The sequence below is a fragment of the Triturus cristatus genome, chromosome 2_1 (genome assembly GCF_964204655.1).
Source record: "Triturus cristatus chromosome 2_1, aTriCri1.1, whole genome shotgun sequence".
NCBI classification, from domain to species: Eukaryota; Metazoa; Chordata; class Amphibia; order Caudata; family Salamandridae; genus Triturus; species Triturus cristatus.
The window spans coordinates 32,617,453-32,636,086 of NC_140581.1; the positions used below are offsets into that span (position 1 = coordinate 32,617,453).

Below are 18,634 nucleotides of genomic sequence, written 5' to 3' on the forward strand. Positions count from 1 at the left end.
TGGTGCTGGGGAGCCTCTACGCCCCCAACGTCGCTCAAGCTGAGTTCTTCGAGCACCTCTCCGGGAAACTGGCTCCACTATTGACTGGTTCGGTGCTATTGGGAGGGGACTTTAATTGTATTACTGATATAGACCTGGACCGTTCTCACCCGCCTCTTCCAGATTCTCCCGCACACAGGCTCGCCGCGACTAGACGGGCATAGCAGTGTCAGTGGGGACTGATAGATACTTGGAGGACTCACCACCCGGGAGATAGGGACTACTTCTTCTTCTCTGGGTTGCACGAGCTGCATGTTCGCTTGGACTCGTTCCTCTGCTCCCCAGAAGTGCACGGGGGGATTACCCATAGCGAATATTTGAGTAGGACGATCTCTGATCATAACCCATTGCTAGTATTGATGGATTGGACGCGGGCAAAGCCTGCCATTCCTACTTGGCGGTTGCGACCGGAGGCGCTCGATGATCCGGTGTTTAGGGCCTCGATCGGATTGGCGGTAGACGCTTATTTTCTAGATAATGCGGGGTCTGCATCGAACCTGCTTATTGAATGGGACGCGTTCAAAACAGTAATCAGGGGGCGTTGTATTGGGGAGGTGGTGGGAGTCCGCAGGGTGTTGACACGAGAGGTGCTTGGGGCAGAGGATAGGCTCCGAGACCTGGAAAAGGAGAGGCCGGAGCGGCCTGACAGGCAGGAGGACTTGCTTTCGGCACGTGAGGAGGTGGCGACACAGGTGGAAAGACTACGCTCCTTTGATTACAAGGCCTATAATATGCGGGCCCAAGCAGAACGAGACAAGTCAGGGGCGCTATTGGCGTGGTTGGCAAATCCGGCACGCAGAGGCACGCCTATTCTGGAGATTAGGGATCGGGAGGGGGTGGCGTATTATACTCAACAAGCCATCAACGCGCATTTCCTGGACTATTATACCACTCTCTATCAGAGCAGGCTTGCTCCTGGAGCTACCAATGGCGCGGGAATGTTAGAGGGGATAGAGCTCCCCCGGTTGGATATCGAGGCAGCGGAGGATCTTGGTAAAGATGTTAAGGTAGGAGAAGTGCGCAGCGCTATCAAACATATGGCTCGGAACAAGACGCCGGGGACAGATGGCTTTCCGGTGGATTTTTATTCAGCATTTGTAGATGCCCTGGCCCCAAGGCTAGTCGTTGTCTATAACAAAGCACGGCGGGAGGGTTGCCTCCCTGCTTCTACGCGGGAGGCAATCATCGTGCCTCTCCTTAAACCGGGTCGGCCGTCCTGGGACCGGACTGCATATAGACCACTTGCCATGCTTAATCTGGACTACAAGATACTCAGTCGAATTCTTGCTAGTCGGCTAATGGCCCACATGGCAACGTTGGTCCACGTGGACCAGGCGGGTTTTATCCCGGCACGGAACACGCCGATGGACATAAGGAGGTTGCTGCGGGTTCTGAGGGCGGACACCTACTGTGGGGAGGAGGCCTGTATCTTTGCAGTTGATATTGAAAAGGCCTTTGATAGCTTGGAGTGGCCATAGCTTTTTGCGGTCCTGAGGGCGTTTGGCCTAGGAGAGCGCTTCGTGGAATGGACGTCAATCTTGTTTAATAACTCCACTGCCAGGGTCCGCACGGGGGGGCTGATCTCGGCTGCTTGCACAGTGGGTAGGGGGACGAGGCAGGGGTGCCCGCTGTCGCCCCTGCTCTTTGCTCTGGCAATGGAGCCCATGGCTGTTCAGGCCCGATCGGGACGCCACTACTCGGGACTAGTGGTGGAAGGACACTTGCACCACATAGCGCTGTATGCTGACGATCTACTTCCTTTTTCTGGCCGACTTGGGGGAGGCCCTTCGGGGTGCCAAGGGACTGTTGCATTCTTTGGGAGAGGCCGCAGGGCTTCGCGTGAACTGGTCCAAGTCCTATCTTTTCCCGACTCGCCCAGGCAGGGATGGTACGCAGCCGGCGGAGGGAGTCCCGTGGGAGACTAGTTGTTTGCCTTACCTTGGAGTCCAGATCTATCACAACCCTAGTGACATGCTGGAGGGTAATATAGGGCGGGCCATACGTAAGGCCAAGGCCTGTTTTGAGTTTTGGGGACACCATCCGCTCTCAGTGGCGGGCAGGGTTGCCTTGGTAAAAATGGTCACGCTACCCAGGTTCCTCTATTTTTTTGGGACGCTTCCGATCTGGATCCCAGCTCAGGTGTTCGCGCAGCTCAGCACATTGCTCACGGGATTCCTGTGGGGTGCGGGGCGCTGGAGGGTGGCCCTGATCCCCATGCAACGCCCCAAGGCGGAGGGGGGATTTGGCTTGCCGGATCTAGAAGCATATTATCATGCAGCGCAGTTGCAATGGTTTACTAAGTGGATGGCGGGCAGACTTAGACATCGAGAGGGGCCTGGCGGGCCAGACCCTCCGCTGGCGCTACTATCCCGGGTACTGCTGTGCTTACCCACAAGGGCTAGGGAGCTCCCGACTGACTTACAGGTGGTGCACAAGTGCTGGAACCGTTTGATCAGGCGCTCGAGCAAGCATGCCCCTATGCTCCGGAGATCCCGCTGGTGGTGTGTGAGACCCTACCACACGGAGGCGACTGGGCCGGATTGCGGGACTGGGAGGAGGCGGGGATACTTACAGTAGGGTATCTATTTGAGGATGGCAACCTCCTTCCTTTTAATGACCTAGTGGAATGCCACGATCTACCGCAAGGGGATTTCCTGATTCATGCCGCTTGACGGCAGCCATTAGGAGACACTGGAGGGGGGGGTTGGTAGAACCTCAGACCTCGCTGGTCTGCCAATATGTCGTAATGGCGGCGGGAACGTTCAAGGCGGTCACGTGTCTCTACAAGCGGATTACCGACAGCCTATGAAAGCCACTGTGGCTCTACGTCTCAAGTGGGAGGAGGACTTGGGGGAGCCCATCGGGGAAAAGCCATGGGGGGACTTGGTAGAGCGGCCCTGGAAGTGTTCAGGGAACGCCCGTTTCCAGTTAATTCACTTTTACGTGCTACATAGGGCTTACCTCACCCCGGGTAAGGTGAGTGACTACTTCGGGGTGTCGGCGGAGTGCCCACGGTGCGGCCTGGAGGGGGCGGGGTTCCTCCACATGCTCTGGGATTGCCCGCTCCTGGGAGAGTTCTGGCGGGGAGTGACATCTGGGTTAGAGGCCGCAACTGAAAGAGATGTAGCGCTCACACCGAGCTGTTGCTTGTTGCATTGGTTTCCACACACTGCCAAGACCAAAATCACAAGCAAGTTTATTGACCTGGGGCTGGTCTTGGCCCAGAGGGAGATTACCAGCCACTGGAAGTCAAGGACGGGTCCCAATTTAGCGCGCTGGACTAGGGAATTAGTGAAATGGGCGGAGGCAGAGGGGAGCTGCAGGTTACGTATGGCCGCCCTCAATGGGAGTGACAAATCATTGGAGATGGCGAGAGCGTGGGTTGCATTGGTGGAGCTGGTAAAACATCCGCCTGGAGATACCGAGGGCTCTCCTGGCCGGGGGGAGTCAGCAGCGGATAGTTAAAGCGGGGTGGCATGAGGAGATGCTCTTGGGTGAATATTTGTCCCTCACACTGACAGCTGAGGTTCGGAACACATGAACTGTGGTCGATCACTGTCCTGTCCGCGGTTTCAGCTCTGACCCTATTCTTAACTCAGCAGCATGCCGAGGGGGGAGGGGGAGGAGAGATTAGTTGGGCTGGGGTGGATGGGGGAGTTGGGTGAGTTCCAAGATACAGCAGATGATTGGAGAGATACCTACAGGTAGGATTCGCCGGTTTCTACTGCAGGACGCTGGAGGAAGAGGCCGGGATTATCCCCCAGCTGGATTACATTTCCCAATGTGGGGCGGGGGTCCCTTCTTCTTTGTTTGCAGTCGGTTATTGATGCACCGTGGAACTGTAATAGCCTGATCAATCCTAAGGTTGTATTCAGTCTGTCCACTTGCAGCCTGATTTTTTTTTTGAGTACGTGTATGTGCTTCTGTCTTTGGATGACTCAATAAAATCTATTTAAAAAAAAAAAAATGAAAACAGCAGAATCATGGACAGAAGATGTTGATGCGGAGGTACAATGCACTGGTTATTCATCTTTATAGGAGAAAGCATCAGTAATTTAAGTGGGCCGCGTCCTGCCGGTGCTCAGCACCGGCAGCTCTAACTAGCAGGTATTGAGACGGGTCCCTATCGGGCTCTCCATTTTTGCCCCCACCCTCAGGGTGAAAAATTCTGAACTCTGCAGCAGTCGCATCTTCACTGCCTTTGATGTAACTTCAGAGACTCGTTTGAGTTCTTTCACAGTCTCATCATTTCAGAACTGAAGCATTTTCAATATTATATACAACAAAGCCATAGTTGTTGCTTGTTTATTGTATGCAACCAACAACCATTACCAAAGCCAATAGTCCTGGCTTGCTGTAGGTATGATGTTACTTGTAGTATCATATACCTGGATGCAATCACAAAAACAGCAAAATACCCAGCGGGCGGCACACTATGCTAACACAGATTTTTAGGTTCAGTGCTTTTAAGCCACGCCCTTAATTACATCAGCCAAGCACCTTTGACATACCCCCAGTTTTTTACTTCCACCTAAAACCCTGTATTTCCCCGACATTCTGGAACCAATCTTGCGTCTCTCTTTAAGAACGCATTCAGAGCGTATTGTGCTTTGTAATGGCGAAAACAAGGAGAAAGAGCATTTCTCACTAACACCTGGAGATGGTGATTTGCATGCCTCTCTGGATCCTGTCATGAGGTACATTAATTGATGCTAAGTGCTATTAATGTCTCCCGTGTCCAGCTTTTCACACACTGCCTGCCACCCATACTACCTACCTCCTCCATGTACTTCTGCCCACACAGAGATTGGTCCATAGAAATTGTCTTCCACGAGCACCCATAGATAATATTTTTTTTTTAAATCTTGTATTTTAACTTATATAACCACGAGGCCCTAACAGAGCTTTGGACTGTACCATTTCCTGCCGAAAGGCAATATTTCTCTCAATGTGTTCCTATAGCTGGAGTGTTCGGCAGTTTGGTGCTCACTTTCCCTCCATATTAAAGAACAGTAGATGTTTCAGCACCCTGGCTAATATGCTGCATTGCTAAATACATATAAGGTCCCAAAGGGGATGCATTGCAAATGCTAGTTGACATATAGTCACCCTTGAGATAGGCTCTGGACAGTCCATAGTACAGGGTGCATTGTAATTAAAAGGCTGGTATATGTACGTTAAAGTTTTACATGTCCTGGTAGTGAAGAACTCCTACATTCGTTTTTCACTACCGTGATGCCTACCTCTCCAAGAGAATAACATTGGTTGCCTTATAACATTTAATAAGTGCTTACTTTTGATTAGGGGGAGGAAATTCATGCTTCGTGTTTAAGATATTGAAATATAAAACCCAGCTGGTAAAGTCGGATTTCAAATCACAATTTGGAAATGGCACTATTAAAAAGTGTATTTGATAAGAACTCTCCTCTCGAGCTCTACACTGTCGCACAGCAAATAAAATTGGATTTTATCCCACTGATGCGTTCTAGTAATCCAAGTCCTCCAATATTAACTCATGTAATCATAGACATTTCATAGATCGTTACTTCATCAATTTACTGCTTTTTTTTCATCACAATGGAGACAGCGTGATTGAATCTGCAGTATTAAAAAGTGGGCATTTTCCTGCCCTAGCTAGTTTGTGACTGCAGAGTCTTCCTGGGTCACATTACTGGGAGTAGTTGGCAGATGGACTTTGTATATTTCTCTGAGACAGTGGCGCAAGAGAGATTAGGTGTGCCTGGATGGGCCCCACTGACACGACGGTGGGTACATGAAGCTGGGCATAGCCCGCTCCCAAATCAATAGGCTCAACCCTACTTTCACACAAAGGAATTCACACTACCTCATTGTTTCTGTAGTCAGGTTGGTGCCTGGGCAAGAGGGGTGGATTTCAAGCACTTCAAAAGAAAATCTCTGGGAGCATGGCCAAGATGGAGGTTGGGTGAGATGTTCCTTCCTGTCTCTCTGACACCATGAAGAACCAGCAGCAGACAGCGCCATCCTGCCATCTCCCCAGCACAAGGGAGCAGCGCCAGAGGGTGGGAAGAGTTCCCTCCCCTGCAGCGAGGGCCAGTCTACGGGCGTGGACACCCTGTGGTGGGTCCAGGGTCTGGGGCCTGCTGGCCCTGTCGCAGAGGCCCGGCGGCCGCCTGAAGTGAAACAGTGAGGCAGCTGCTGCCCAGAGCGATGCCAGCGCTTGGTGAGGAGACCGCACCCTGAGGCGGCTGTGGGGGCGGCGCCAGGAGCCTGGGCAGGCTCCAAGAGCAGCCGCGGCTGTGGAACGGCAGGCGGCTCTGGAGGCTAATGGAGCGGGAGAAGGAGGAAGGCTGCAGCACTACCGAGCCAGTTCATCATAGGGTGATGAAATAGAGCTGGTGTGACCCCCCCCCCACTGAATTTCTCGAGCGGAGCTGGTGGGGCCTCCGAGCCGGGGGGGGGCTCTGGCTTAGTGAGAGGCAGCAGAGGCGAGGCGGCCCTGGTGCAGCCTAGAGCTGGACTAGGCCCTGGCTGTTTCACCGCAGAAGGAGACTGCTGTGAGAGGCTCCAGCATGTGGCCTATCGCAGGTGGGGCCCATGAGACGATTTGGTGACGGGGCTGATCCCCCAGGGCCACTGAAACCGCCTGAACGACCCATTGAGGGGGCAATTGACCTGGAGAACGTGCCGGAGCGTAGATTAAAGCCATCCTCCATAGGGGAGCGGAGAAGACCTGGGCTTCTGGGATGCCACTGCTCCCCCTCTTTCTTGCTGGCCCGGCTGCAGGCGGGGGCGATCCTGTGAGGCCCTTCTGTGCAGAGAGCCTAATGCTTGAATTGTTGCTGCTTTGTCCTGGGGCAGCCTCTGCTGGGGAAAGACTTCGCCTGCTCCCGGTCCCTGAGAGGTGTGTACAAGGAGCTGGCCCCATGACTGGATACAGGTGGGGGCGGGCGCAGTGGTGTCAGGGGTCCTGAAGTGTGGGGATGCTCCTTGGACTCCCTGCAGCGGGGCTACCACTGAAACCCCTGCCTGAAAGGGGAGCCTGCCCTCTGAACGTCCACTGGAGACACCAGCCTGCTGGGGGGTACTGGTGGGCAGGCTGGTTGCCACACTGCGGGGTGGCACCCTGAACACTTCTGACCTGGATGGTGCACTGCCCCGGGGGTCGTCAGGACTCTCTAGGCAGGGCCACGCGATTGCCTAGAGATGTTCCACACATAGTACCCAGGCAGGGTGCTTGACAAGCCTGATCACTCCTGCACTGGGTGGAGGCGCTGTTGCCAGGGGTCCGCGGGCCCCAGTGCTCCTGAATCGGACGGGCTGATTGGTGACCCTCATCATGTCTGTCATGCGATCCAAGAAAGACCGGTCTTTGAGAGACATTCTTACCAAACCTACGGATGCCAGGCTCCATCTATGTCCCCCTCGTCTGAAGCTGACCCCCCCAAACTATGGGCTGAGGATACGGACAGGCCAGCCACGAAAGCTTCCATCGCATTGATCTTCTCATGCCTTCGAGAGGACTTACAAGCTATGAAGACTCAGCTCTCTGTGGACTTGAAAGAGGTGTGTCGGGACTTAGAGGAGGTGGGAGACAGGGTCAGAGACACACATCCGGTCCAGTTCAAGGGCCAGAGTGCCAATATCGGCAACTGTAGTCACATAACACACATAATACATCAACACGTTGTGGCAACTGCAATCCCTTCGGGAGGCTCTCGAGGTTGGGGGCCTTAAAGAAGTGATGGCTGCGGAGGGGAGGTCCGACTCTCCGGACGACAAAGGACGCAGTGAGCCTCAGTGACACAATTCAAAAGGAACACCGGGGAGACACAAACCAGACACAGCCACCATGGCCCAAAAAAGACAGGCAGTGCTCACCAGCTCACCAGTGTTGCAGGAGACTCCCTGAAATAGTAGAGGAATGCCAGGCAGAAGAGCTCAGGGCTGATGGAGTGGTGTGCCAGCCATGCAGACATTTCCCATTCTACCTTCTCCTGTGGGAGTTGTGAGCCCCGGTAGGGGAGTCTGGACTGGCTGCCTAAGCCTCGACTGGCCATCATCCTGTACAAGTTTTCTCACCGTGATGGACTGATGTCACCACGCATTTTCAAAATTGTTGTTGATTAGTGTTTGTTATGTATTTTTTTGTTTCTTTTCACTCCTCCGCACCAGTTGCCCTCTGTGTTCCTATAGAAGCACTCCCGTAATCCCTAGCTGCAGAGGCAGCTTGCATTTTCGGTTACACCTAAACCTGAGACGTGCAGCGCCACTCGCTTTCCCCATGACCCATGCCTAGGTAAATAAAGTTACTTAATGTTCGGGGGTTAGTATAATCCTGTGAAGCGTGCAGCAGTACTGTGTCTCGTGGAGCAATCTGGGGGACATATGTTTACTGCAAGAGACTCACCTGGTCCCCAAGGACACCGCCTGCATGTGCTCCCACTGGTTTCCCCACCAGATCTGGTCCTTTGGCCCCACTAAGAAGAAAGGGATAGCTATCCTCTTTTCCCAGAAATTTTACGGCAAGCTAATATCCACGATAGCTGAAACAAAGGGGCACCTCCTATTAGTGCACATACAGTGGGGCTCATTTCACTTCACCTTGGCAAACATCTATGCCCCAAATGAGCGACAGGAAGCCTTTATTTTTAAGGCGCTTGCAGTGGCCCTCTCGACTCTGGTTGTAGCAGCTTTGATAGGGTGGACTTTAATTTGGTCATGGACCCCACTCTGGACCACTCCAGCCAGTGCGCATCGCCACCTGCACCCCTCTTTGAGGGACTACGCTTTCTACTCGGCAGCGCATAAATCATATAAGCACATTGACCACTTTCTTACGTCCCCCACACTCACAGTATGGTAGGAGGTATGAGCATAGAGCCTCGATCTCTTTTGGTCCATGCCGTAATCTCTTTGACTAAGGTCTAGAGACTCGCACCCCGCGCTTCCCAGTGGCGACTACGCGACGCGTTGCTGAAATCCCCTTCCACGACTGCCACAGTGCACAAAGTGATTGCGGGTCACCTGCACACCAGTGAAGTAGATGGCACTCCCTAATCGGTGGTAAGCGCTGAAGCTGGCTTGTACGGGGCGAATTCTTCGCTATCTCGGCGGCGGAAAATTGGGTAGAAGAGCCATCACTTGGAGCAACCGGTCTCCGATTTAGAAGCATAAGCGGACGGGGCCCCTTAGGCTCTGGCGAGACCTGGAGCAAAAGAGGCTTCTTTTAAAGTGTCTGGACCTAGATAGGGCTGAGTATGCCCTCCTATGGGTCAGACATATTCTACCCGAGCAGCGACCGCTGCAGATGCATGCTGGCTCATAGGCTCTGCAACAAGACCTTGTTTGGTTCAGTGTGCTCAATTCAGATGGCGTGGGAAGGAGGTACACATGGATGAGGAAATCTCTGCAACCTTCAAAGATTTCTACAGCGTCCTGTACTCCGACTTGGATGGCCCTCGGGGTGACCAGATACTCTATCTGCGGGGGATTCCCCTGACTCGATTACGGACGGCGCACGCATCCCAACTGGATCAGCCGATACTAGTTGAGGAGGTGCTCCCAGCACTCCCGCAGCTGAAGCCCACCAAGGCGCCCCAATTTTATAAAACCTTCTGTCAGGAGATAGCTCCCCTTCTTAGGCGACTCTTTAACTGTTTCCTCGACTTAAGTGAATTGACTGACTCCATGATGGAGGTGTCCATATCTGTGATACTTAAGCCATCGAAGGATCCTATATACTGTGGGTCAGATAGACCCATCTCCGTTCTCAACTTAAATGCCTAACTGTTCGCCGGGATCCTAGCCTCCCATCTGAACCCAGTCATGCCGGGGCTGGTCGATGCCGACCAAGCTGGCTTCATCCCCACGAGACAAAGCAAGGACAATACTAAAAGGCTTTTGCACCTACTGGACATCATTCGAAGGCTACGAAAAGAGGCGCTTTTCCTCTCCATTGACACAGAGAAAGCATTTGAAGGCATCCATTGCCCATACAAGCTAGCCACTTTGGGGACACATTCATCAAATAGATCTGCTCTATTTACAGTGCCCCAGAACCTCTGTCCGGGTCAATGGGACGTCATCCGCTACACCCGTCAGGGTGTCAGGCACGAACGGCCGCAGCATCTACCACATCCCACGTAACAGCACTACGTTTCCCATGAGGCCTTAGGTTGAGGCTCGGACGGCCACATCGCCTATTACGTACGGCGTCCAATGACTACAGTTCCCATGAGGCCTTAGGTCGAGGCTCATGGGTATTTTAACACGCTACGCACATCGGCCGGCGTGCGTAATTCTATTATCCTGCTTTCTCGTGTTTGTGGCGTTTTAGCTGTTGAGCACTCCCGGAGGAGTGCGAACGTACCGTTTTCAGGATCATTTGAGGTGCATGACAGGGCCCTGCGTGCACGCTGGCTTTGTGGAGTAAAGACGTTTTTTCTGATCTCAGTCTTCAGAAAGAAAGCCACAGGTCTTTCTCGGACGAATAGTTGGAGCGGGGGTTACACAAGGCTGCATCCCGTCTCTTACCCTAACATTGCTTATCCCTCACCTGATCCCTTCACTATTCCGTGTACACTAACAATGGAGTTGGGGAGGTCAGGAGGTGGAATCTTTGAGCATCATTTCAGTCTTGAGGAGCTGGGAGTTACGGATAGTGACACAGGGATACCCTCTCTTACCACTCCTCTTTGCGCTCTACATGGAGCCGATGGTGCAGCTAATTAGAGACAACTCGCAGATATCCAACATTCAATTTGGCGCTGACACCCACACCATCAGCCTGTATGCTGATGATGTCACCCCATCAGCCTGTATGCTGATGATGTCACCCCCTCAATGGTGGACCCTATGACGTCCTTGCCGTGCCTACTTGATGAGGTGCAGCTATTTGGAGAGGTCTCGGGTTTAACCATAAAAGTCTCAGATCTTGAACCGGTCGGTCACTCCTACAAATTAGGCGGCACTCCGCACCCGGTTTCCATTGGCTTGGACGACAGAGGCTATACCATATCTGGGCATCCAGCTCGCTTCCACTACCTCACATACATTGGCCGCAAACTTTGGGTCTCTCCTTGACCATACGAGTAAGTCGCTGTCCTCATTGAGTCGTCTACGGTTGGTCTGGTCGGGCTGCATAGCTGCAGTCAAAATTACTGAACTCCTGCTTATTCTCTACATTTTTTTCAGACCTTACTGTTGACTCCTTCACCCTCGGTGCTGCACTCTCCGCAACTTGCTATCATCAAATTTGTCTGGTGCGGGAAAAGACTGTGACTCCATTATAAACAACTCTCATGGTCCATGGGAGAGGGAGGCTTAGGGCTCCCACTGATCACTAGGTATTTCCAAGCCAAGTAACGTTGTTATCTCATAGAGTGGAATAGGCCTCTATCCTAAAAGCACAGGTCCTTCATGGACCAGACAGTTGCAGGTGTGAGCATTTGGAGGGAAGCATGGCTGCCTCGCAAATACAATGCCTGAGGGTCGTCCTCCTCACCTATGACAGCGACGACTATGAAATTATGGAACGTCGTTGCCCTCAGGCAGAGCTTGACGATGTTCCTCTCGCCGATTGTCAATAATCCTGATTTCCGTCTGGATGCGGCTCAGAAGTGTTCGGCCGATGGCACAAGCAATGGTGCAAATGGGTGGGCTCCCTTTTCGACCCTTCAGGGATTATCTCCTTCGATCAACTTCAACAGGACTGCTCTCTCCCCATTTTAGATGTGTTCCATTACCTGCAGCTGTGGCACTGGGTGACCTGTCTGGGTTATAACATGGCAGCCTCCCACACACTTACCGTGTGAGAAATGGCTGGTCTGTAAGGAGGGCGATAAGCGCCTTATTGCTGAACTCTATGCTCTGGTTTCCGGCAGTGGGTCTGCATGTAAATCCAAAGGTCAGTTAAACGGGGGCGTGGCTTGGCTGCGAAGCGGAATGGCTGCCTGAAACCGCAGCTCCGCCGATCGAGCGAATTAATCCGACGCTTATCCGCTAAAACTGGTGCCTGGACTCGGACCTCTTGACCCCTCTGAGACGCACTGTGTAGGGGCTCTGCCTGGAGGAATTCCCGCTCCGGTGGATGGTGTGGTGGCTGAGAACGGCGTGGCGAGAGGCGAGCGGCCGGACGGCCTGGTGCGATCACGGACGCCGGGGACTGGCGTGAGGCTGAGCCCGAGGGTATCCTGTGCTGCGCGGTGGCGGGCGGCTGGTCGGCCCGGACCTGGGATCTCGACCTACCCTAGACACTACCCCCGCGGGCGGAGCCGTGGTCCGGAGGCGGCGTGCCCTGCGCCGCGGATCGTTGCTGGTCTGAGGTGCTGCGGAGTGGAGGGAGACCTCTCGGCGCCCCCGCGATCCGAGGGCCTGGAGGACATTCGGGAATCGCGGAGAGGGTGCCTGCGCCGGCGATCGGAGGACGTTGCAGGGCCGCATGGGCTGCGTCTGCTGTGCCAGACATCGAGGTAGGAGGGGGCGCCCGAGGTCCCCTTGGAGCATTGGGCCCCAAATCAGGTCTTGTGGCACGGAGAGGAGGGCGGCCATTATAGTTGGCGCAGAGGCGCTGCGGCTGACTGCGTGAAAGAGCCCAACTTAGGCGGGCGGTGTGTCGGGGTCGGCTGGGGCGGCTGACCACTGCCTTGTGCCGGAGACGCTGGGCTGCAGAAATCCGGCCCCTTGAGGAACAGTGGGACCGCCCGGGGAGGCAGGGGGCACTCGGTGCTGGCGCTTGGGGAGTGCAGCGCGCGCCGCCATACCTGACGGAGGACCGGATTGGGGCCTGGAGCATTGCTGAGCCCGAGCTGAGATAATACGTAGCCCCGAATTGTGAGACACAAGCGGAGCTGGTGCGCAGGCGGTGGCTGGAGATTGGGGTCTTGCGCTGCTGCTGTCCCGTGAGGGCAGACTGCTGCGCGGCGGTCACACCCCTGCGCAGGAGAAGGTGTCCCTCCGGACTGCGGGCGGTGGCTGCCCGCCTTGTTGACTGCTGCGCGAGCCTGGTACAGAGTGGCTGGGGATGAGAGAGGTGTCTGTGACACGGCTGCTCCGGTCGACCGATTGCGCTGGTTGGCAGACATGGGTAAGCCGGACACCCGACAGCCGAAGATCACGTTCGACAAATCCAAACAGAAAGAGCCGGACCCCGAACCTCGAGACGCTGAAGCTGCAAAGGACGACCGCAGTGGTTTTCAGGATGCGGACATTAAATCAATGTTCCAGGAATTAAAAGCGAGTCTGCAGGGCATTGACAATAAAATGGACGCGCTGGCGGAACGAATGGATGGCATCACAACGAGAATGGACAAACAAGAAGGCAGGGTGGAAGCGTTAGAAACACGCGTGGCCGAAACGGAAGAGAGTCAGACTGATCTCGTCAACAAACTGCGGGGCATGGATAAAATATTGGCGCTCATACAGCAAAAGAACGAGGATTTGGAGGCGCGCTCGAGGCGCAACAACGTCCGCATCACGGGGGTGGCGGAAACAACGGACATTACCAACATGCTACAATATGTCGAGCAGATGCTGAAAGACTTGTTTGGATCGGGCCTCTCGTCGATGTTCCTTGTTGAACGGGCACATAGGACACTGGGACCCAAGCCTAAGCCGGGAGCACCATCTAGGCCCATTATTGCACGCGTCATGAACTACAGGGACCGGGACACGATATTGCGTATGGCAAGAGACATGAAGGACGTGCAATATAAAGGCAACATCATCGCAATTTACCCGGATTATTCTATGCAAGTACAGGCCGCTCGCAGGGAATTCATGCCGGCAAAAAAAATCTTCCAGCAAACGGGCACGAAATATTCACTAATTTACCCTGCGAAGCTCAGGGTACAGGGCCCGGGGAAACCATCTTTTTTCGTGGATGCGAGAGCGGCCCTGCAGTATGCGAAACAACTGGCCAGGGACCAAAAAAACCAAACACTTGCAGAGGGTCCGGCTTCGCAGGACAGACTAAGTGATGTGGAGTGAATGACTATATTAGGTCTATATCAAAAAAAGAGGGGGGGACCAGGAGCTAAATGATGGTCCAGTGCCTATGCTCCAAAAATTTAAATCTTGTAATCACAAAAGAGGCACTGTTCCAAGGGGAGTCAGGTCAAGAAGCGACCGTCATCCGCAAATAGAGGTGAGACAGAAGAAGAAGAGGATTGGGTCAGGGTTTAGGTACTATGGGTGACAGGGGAGACACGTTATTGTCTCTTGTTGCCCTCACACACCCCGAAGGATGTCATGCTTCATCATCGGGCGTTTGCTCCTCGTCGGGCCGGCGGTGCAATGCCCTACGGGTCCCCCGAAGGGTCTCTTTGGCGGAGATCTTTTAGAGAACTGCCGATGGATGCATGCGGGTGTGTGGAAGGGAAGTACCAAAGTGAGCAGTGCAAAGAGTGTGTGCTATGTGAATTTAAAAATGCCTAAGGATACCAAACAAGTTATCATTTAATAAAGAGATATCCTTGGTATAGTAAAAAACCCGTAGGTTAATAGTTATCTGTCGAGACGTTATGTGTCTGGATAACTTAGAGGATGGTCGACATGTTTCACGCCTTGGGTGGTCACAGTGATCCTTGGCGTTTCATCAGGACCAGTGGTGGTGGTGAGATGTGAATAGTGCACAGACTAAAAAATGCGGGTAGGGTGATATTAGCCCTCTCGCTATTAAAGGGAAGGGGGGGAAGACGGTTTAGATTACCTCCATAGGTAGTGTGTGTAAAAACCAGTATGTTATGCCCCCTTTGGAACTGACCTGTAAAAGAGAAGAGAGAGAAGACAAAGGAAAAAAGCATGTTTTTAAGGTGCAGGCCACTGACATGGCAAAGGCGGGGCACACTTGTCCCCGCACAGCGCACCGGGTACCGCAGAAACATACACTACGGAACAACATGGCAAAGGCGGAGCATACTTGTCCCCGCACAGCGCTCCAGGTATCAAAGAAACAGACATTCCGGACATGACAGAGGTGGAGGTAGATAAACACACGGTGTACAAGGTATGCGTGCATTTTACACAGCGTCAGCTGTCACTGGGTGTGCGGAGGGAAGTCGGGCCCCTGCAACATGAGCCGGATGGGCACGGAGGCAGAGGCCAAGCCAGCACACTCCAAGACCATCCAACGCAGGCTCAAACACGGGGTAAAAAATCACGCTCGTGAGTGCGTACCGCTAAAAATATATATTCCCGGTTCAAAGTTTACCGAGCCCCCAACCGAAGCGTCGGGAATGCGAGCTTACCTAAAAGAGGAGTAAGTGTTTCTCCATGAGTCTGCGGCGTAGGATGCCCACACCATCTAGGGCTGTAGGCAAGGGGAACGAATTCCAGTTCAGCAGGACCCACAGGGGAGGAGGGAGGAAGTACAAGGAGTGGAAATAGCATGAGAAATTACATAGCCTAGGTCACACTCGTAATGTCGAGACTTACTTTGTGCGGGGAGGTAGGTGGAACTTCTGTAGAATACTCACGGGTTACTCAGGTGACGGCACTGGAAACCTGCCCAGTCCAGACGCCAGCTCGAAGGTGGATTGTGAGTTGCAGATACGCTGTATTTAAATGCGGTGGGCTAGTGAGAGTGGGGAGGTGCCCGTTTCCGGTTTGGCGCGAGGAGTAGTGTCTCCAGAGATCTCGACGCTCATGCGTGTTGTGTGACACTTGCCCAGACAGTCTCGCGCATGCGTGGAAATTAAAAAACAGTGTCTGCGTATGTTAAGAGCTGTGACGTACGACGCAATTCAAGTGGAGGTTGAATAGTGGTTAAAATAGAGCGTGGATTAAGTGCTCATCAATTAAAGGTACATGCACTCACGTGGTGATCGAGAGAGTGTCGTTTAACACGTCGTGGAGCCCACGGCATTGGTGGTTGAGAGACGTGTGTCTAAAGCCAAGAATGGTTAAGGGAGTAGGATGAAGATAAGGGTATAGGTAGACAGTGATCCGGGGTCACACGTCCGCCTTACAGATGTTGTAATCCGAGACGAGGGTCTCCAATAGTATATGCGTGCAAAGACAGACGTATAGTCCAGAGGAAGATGGGAAAATGGGAAAGGCGGGTACTGGACACAGTGGTTGCCCTGGGGGTCAGTCTTAAAGTTCTGACCACGGGATGTCATCGTTCAGGCCCAGTGTGTCAGTGTGTAGGCGATGGACCCAGCGTTGTTCTTGTCTGAGGAGGGACTTACAGCTCCAGTTGGAGTTTGTTTCCAGAATAGTCCATTGGATGGCTTCACATGGGTGGCCCTTCTCCAAGAAATGGTTCGTCAATTTTGTGGCTGCGCGTGCTCGTCTGATCGTACTTTTGTGTTCACTAATCCTTTTCTTGATAGCTCTAGTCGTCATCCCTACATAGTAGAGGGTACAGGGGCATGAGATTAGATATACGCAATTCGTGGTATTGCAATTCGTATGTTTTCGTTGTTCCCATCTAATGTTGCCTAGTTGTAGTACTTTGGTGTGCTGGGTGGAAGCACATGCGCCACATGAGCCGCATGGATAGTGACCTCTGACTGCTGGAAGGTTCCAGAGGGTATTTTCTCTCGTCATCTGTGCAGGCCGGGGTCTGGTGTTAACAAGTTGATCCCTAAGGTTCTCAGTCCTTTTGAAAGCAAAGCGGGGCGCTGGAATGTTCAGGTTATCGCTGTTAATGATGTGCCAATTGCGACTGATGACCTTCATCAGTTGATTGGAGAGTGGGGTAAAGGTGGTTACGCATGTGATCAGGTTGTTGGTTTTTGGCTCCCTTGTCTCCAGGAGGCCGTCACGGGTATTATTTCTGGCCCGCCTTTTGGCCTGCTTGATCACCTGTTGAGGGTAATGCCTTTGCTTAAGGTTTTCTGCTAAGTTCTTGGCTTGTAGTTCGAAGTCCTGTGTTTTGCTACAGTTGCGTCGTATTCTCAAGAATTGCCCGTAGGGAAGGTTTTCCCTCAGGGCTTTCGGATGATGGCTTTTGAAGCTCAGGAGGCTATTGCAATCCGTATCTTTCTTATAAGTATTGGTGTGTAGTGCTCCATTCTCAAGGCTGATGGAAAGGTCCAGGAAGGCAATCCTTTCCTTGCTAGTTGTCATGGTGAACTTGAGATGCGGATCTAGGTTGTTAATCCAATTGTAAAAGTCTTTAGTCAAGGCTAAGGGACCATTCCAAAAGACCAGAATGTCATCAATGTAGCGTTTCCAGGTCACCAGGTGTTGTTGGAAAGGGTTAGTGTCCGCAAGAATGTGAGTTGTTTCGAAATGGGACATGTATAGGCCCGCCAGGCTCGGCGCGAAGGTGCTGCCCATGCTGGTACCCTGAACCTGGTGGTAGATGGTGGTTTTATACATAAAAAAATTATTGGTAAGTGCCAATGTGATAAGTGCTGCGATGAAGGTTGCCGGGGTCTGAGTAGGGAGCTCGGATTCCTGCAGGAGGTTACTCACCACCTCGATGGTAGCACCTTGTGGTATATTGGTGTACAGTGCTTCAACATCGAATGTGAGTAGTAGATTGATGTTTTCGGTGTTCTCCTCATTGATGTTCTGGATGAGGTTGAGGACATCCCGGGTGTCCTTGAGGTATGCAGGGGTAGCTTGGACCAAAGGGCGCAGGAAGAAGTCACAGAACTGACTGAGAGGCTCCAGTAAGGACCCAATCCCTGAGACAATCGGGCGGCCTGGACAAGGGGAGACCCCCTTGTGGATCTTAGGGAGGATGTAAAAGTAGGGCATTGTCGGTGTCGAGTTTACCAAAAAAGCTGCTTCTTTGGGTGTAATCCATCCTTCCAAGGAGGCTTCGTTGACCAGAATGCGGATCTGCCCCAGTAACGTCATTGTGGGGTCGGTCTCCAAGATTGCATAGTATTCTCTATTGCTTAATTGGCGACAACATTCCCGGTCATAGTCCTGTGCATTGAGAATCACTGTGGCACCCCCTTTGTCCGCCGGTTTGATAACAATGGTGTCGTCATTTTTGAGGGACGTCACCGCGTCTCGTAGTTTTCTCGAAAAGTTGTTAAAAGTCCTGGGTGGTCTCAGGAGGTTAATTTCCTTCAGGACTGCTTTTTCAAAGGTGAGAACCTCCGGTGGAACCATCCCCGTGGTGGGGGTAAACCTGGAGGGGGGTCTCAAACCTGTGTCGTCCTGTGCTGGTATTTCCGTGTCCTTGAAAAATAACCTCAATCTCACTTTGCGAAAAAGTTGATGAAGTTCTTCATTAAGTCTAAAGTTGTCCTCTTTAGGGGTAGGAACAAAGCCCAGACCTAGTTCCAGTGCTTCAACCTCGTCAGGATTAAGTACTTTTGTAGAGAGGTTAACGATCAGTTTTTTTGCTGAGTCATACTCCTGGTTGTCCTCTGTTGGTTGTTCTGGTCTTGCCATTGAACTTGTTTGTTGCCTCTTCTTCTTCCTCTGCCTCTGCCCCTGCCTCTGTTCTGAAAAGGAGGTGGAGGGGTTTGGAAGAAAGGTTGCTGGAATCCCGGTTGGGGTGGGCCGTAGGGAGGGTACCACATAGGTCCAGGGTGTGGAAATGGTTGGGCATGGAACCCGTAGAATGGTGGCAAACCTGGTGGAGGTAGTAGGCCCTGTTGGTTGGAGCGTCGGCCCCAACTTTGGTTGCTCGAGTTGCTGCCAGAGG

The 18,634-nt window shown here is 52.9% G+C and overlaps 1 protein-coding gene and 1 non-coding gene across 8 annotated transcripts in view; both read left to right on the forward strand.

Annotated features, from left to right (window-relative positions):
* LOC146863653 (putative E3 ubiquitin-protein ligase HERC1) overlaps nucleotides 1-18,634 on the forward strand; it is a 1,482,062-nt gene that overhangs the window by 1,344,579 nt on the left and 118,849 nt on the right. The gene's annotated exons all lie outside the window — the stretch shown is intronic.
* LOC146863654 (small nucleolar RNA SNORA26) lies at nucleotides 4,613-4,744 on the forward strand. The gene has a single exon (XR_014977660.1). It is a non-coding gene; the product is annotated as a small nucleolar RNA SNORA26 (small nucleolar RNA).